This window comes from Poecilia reticulata, linkage group LG7 (genome assembly GCF_000633615.1).
Source record: "Poecilia reticulata strain Guanapo linkage group LG7, Guppy_female_1.0+MT, whole genome shotgun sequence".
NCBI lineage: Eukaryota > Metazoa > Chordata > Actinopteri > Cyprinodontiformes > Poeciliidae > Poecilia > Poecilia reticulata.
Window position 1 is genome coordinate 3,437,121 of NC_024337.1, and position 3,926 is coordinate 3,441,046.

At 36.0% G+C, this 3,926-nt stretch overlaps 1 long non-coding RNA gene across 1 annotated transcript; it reads left to right on the plus strand.

Annotated features, from left to right (window-relative positions):
* Positions 1-385: 385 nt before the first annotated feature.
* Positions 386-3,654, plus strand: LOC103466922 (uncharacterized). Its single transcript, XR_534004.1, has 3 exons — positions 386-769; positions 1,787-1,843; positions 2,893-3,654. It is a non-coding gene; the product is annotated as an uncharacterized LOC103466922 (long non-coding RNA).
* Positions 3,655-3,926: the final 272 nt, after the last annotated feature.

The following is a 3,926-nucleotide window of genomic DNA, read 5'->3' on the forward strand; positions in this document are numbered from 1 at the left end:
AAAGTGCATCAGGTTGTTACTTTTTCCAGCAATTCTTTGTCCCATGCAAGTCTGTGCTGATGGTGATGAAATACTATCTTTTTATTTACAAGGAAGACCCTCCAGTACAACCAGGCTTAATATGAGCATACATCTGTTCTAAGCAACAAGCACCTGAGAGAAGAAAAAGGACAACATAACAAATGCAGGAGAATCAATATCACACAAACACAATGGCAGCAAAAGATCCATAGGTAGTTTTATCCACCTTAGGTATTAGTTCAAACACTGTGCACAGTGGGAACTGTCCTGGCTGGCACTACCACAGACGTCTTTCCTATATCCAGTCTTGGGAGTACAGTCAATCAGCAGCAAGCTAAATGCGCAGGGCTCCTGGATTGTGCGGTCTGTAGCGTGGCCAGCGCCTTCTTATACAGTGCCATTCAATTTTCATGTCCCTTCAGTGCTCAGTCTGGTATTTCTCCCATTTGTTGAGTCAGTCAGCATAGATACTCAGCACTAACATATATCAGTGTGAGCAGCACTGAAAAAAACTGTAAAAAAACGGGTAAATGTACTGTAGAATTTGAAGGAATTTCTCCGTTTTTTAGTTTTACAGGTATTTGTACCGTATTTTCCATTTTACGCATTGCATCATGGGAACAAGAACCTTCGCGAAGCGCAAAAACTGGTCAGACGACATTTCAAGCTCGCTAACCGGACCCTGGAACATATATCTTTTGGACTTCGGTTGGATTAAGAGACGGAGTTACCTTTCTGCCACTCCCTGGTAAAGTAAAATAAATAAAAACACATTCTTTTCTGTGAATAATGTTTTGAAATATTTGTAGTTGACTTCGTGAGACTCCTGGCACAGTCTATTATTGCAGACTGTTTTGCCGTCTTTTTTTTTTTTTTTTTTTTTTTTTTTACAAAAATATTTTTCACAATGATGTGTTTGCTTGTGAATTATAAAAGTAAAGCTAACCGTTCATGGCGTCATGCTACTTATGTCTCAATCCTGCTTTTTAAAAATATCAAGCTGCAGTTGTCTTATTTGATAACATGATCTGATGTCCCGGTTGTTAACATAAAAGCAGGTGGCCATTTAACTTCGGTAAATATACTTTCCATGTCAAGTTTGGGGTTTTAGAATATGGGAAATGTCGCGGGTGGGGAGTATGGTGGGGTCGAAAGACGAATGAACGTAAACTTGGGGGGGAGTGGGAGCAGGAGCAGCCATTAGACCAGGGGAGAGACGAACGAACGTAATGTTGGGGCGGAGGGAAACCGTTAGACCAGGGGACGACGGTAAGACTGGGGTGGGGACGGCTCGTGTTTCAGCGTTAATATTGTTGCATGTTTGGTGCTCTAATCAGGCATGTTGAGATTAGGTTATGTTGATAAACTGTTACAATGGGTCAGAAGCTTCTTGCCTCATATAAATTGTAAGTTAGTGGATTGTACATACAGATAAGTTAATTTTCATATTTCTGAAATGGGAACAAACATCACTGGGAGTAAATAAAAGTGACGTTTACAAAAAAAAAAAAGTATTCCAATTGGGAGTTTTTACTGAAATGCCTACTTGCAAACTCATTATTGGTTATTGTAGCTTAGCTTAAAAACTATATAAATGGTACTGTTCTAAATTTGTTGTCAGAACAAATTATTTCATTTTATTGTAAAAAACAAAACAAAAACAAAAAAAAAACAACTAATTGATTTAATTATTGGAAGACTTGCATGTCTTGGTGTTTATATTTCTTTCTCCTTATATGGTTATTTTGTTTCCTTTCCTCAACAGCTGCATCCAGGCACTCCTGAACTTTTCCTGGAAAGCAACTAGGCATCTTTAAAATAGGTGTGTACATTTGTTTTTGTTTTACTCAGCCTGTTAAACCTTTAGTTTAAATTAAGAAGTATGTGGTGTTTTCTACAATGACATAGGCATAATGTTATGTGTCTTTTTAATAATATCTAATGCAGCACTATGTAACTTATGATACTTTTTTTTTTACATATATGTTGAAACTGTCACTGTGGTGCTGCTCATCCCACTTCTACCTGATCTCTTGCATTTGGCTACGCTGCAGCTAACGGAACCTCTCATGAATGTTAAGGCTAGTTAGCATGGACACCGATGACAGTGGATAAATGGTTTTCCTGTAATGTTAAGTTGATTGACAGTGCTAAAATATCCTCCTGTCTCTGATTGGTTGGTTTTGGTCGGGAGTGATGGATTTCTTCAGATGGAAATAGTAGCTCAGGGGACAAATTATACATCTCGTGACATAAAATCATGACATGGTGACTTTATTTTAACAAATATGCAAAAATCAGTGTATGTTTTTATTTTCAAAAGAAAATATTTGCGTATTGTGTATTTTAGGGGTGCACCAATAAATCTTCCCCAGATCCTTAATTTTGAAGATTGGTGATCCGCCAATACATGTGAAAGTGATTTCATCCACTGATCTTATCTACCTCAGTAAAGCTCTAAAAATCAAATGCTTTCCTCTCCTGTTAGAGACGTTTGACTGATAGACCAGCCCACTAGGTCATGTCTCCATGTTTGCAGTTATCAATAGTCACCCCACTGTTGCCAACCCACTGACGTTTTCTGCATTTAGCAATATTCAGACAAGATGATCAGTATCGGCCAAAATCAGAATTGACAAGTCAGATTTTTAAAGATTGGCCAGAAATCTGCAATTGACACACTCCTAGTGTAGATTTTTTAAAATCAAAATTACTCAATGTCGTTTGTGAAAGAGGTATTAGCAATTGGTGAGACGCTGATGAGAAAGGTGATATGCTGCTGTAATGTAATTTAGAAGCGTTTTGTAAAAAGTATGTTTATAACATGAAGTGTTTCTGTGTTAAACTTGAGTATCCATTCTCTTTGTTTAGAGATTTTCTGGGCTCAAATCCTGAACGAGGTCGACTCACACAATGCAGACGAAGGTGAAGAAGCAGCTTTGCATTCCACCAAAATGGTTCAAGTCCCTTAATGAACTGAATGACTGGGAAACCATGGAAAATTTGAGCCTTTTGAAGTTTAAACGTGATTGATCATCTCATCAAACCTGGTGCACCAAGAACCTTTGCGAAGCACAAGAACTGGTCTCAGAACATTTCAAGCTTTTGGTAACTGGACCTAAGAGTTGGATTAATCTTTTTTTCCAGAACATAAACATAAAATGGACTGTTTTGTTTTATGTTCACAGCGACTAGAGGTAATGAGAGCACACACTCATGAATCCAGTGTCTTCCACTGTCGTTGGCATTAGGTTGTGTTTATGTAGCGTTTGATTTTTAACAAAATATGTATACCTGTATTTCATTTATTTTTTGGCATTTATTTTGAAGTATGTTGGTCCTGTTTACAACAATGATTTTCATGTTCCAAAGCAATTTTTTGTATGTTCCATCTTATAGTAATTAACAAAACTGTTTGACTACAAAGACTAGAGTCAAGATTGCTTTATATTTAATTTATACGTTGAAATTTGTATAGTAAAATGCAATAAATTAGTTGTGATGTGCAGAAAATAAACATTAGCAAGCTCAAGAATATGTTTAACTCTTAATATATAATAGCAAAGGTTAGTTATAAAGACTAGATGATGTCAATTTATGGTCTTAAATTGCAAAATAAAGTCTGCAAATTGATTGTAGAATGGTTTCATTTTTACATCACTTTGCATGATGAGCTACTTTCAATCTAAGTGTTTTGTGTTCTACAACTACATTTACTGTGGACTTAGAATTTAGTTTTGTTTCAAAATTGTGTGAAGAATATATTAAATACATTAACTTTAATATATTTTACACTACACACATGGTATAGGATACAGACTTAAATGGTTTGGAAGACAAAAGTATTTGGAAATGTCCCAAGTTTTTTAAAAAAAAGTTTGTGAATATATCASAAAAGAGTAAAA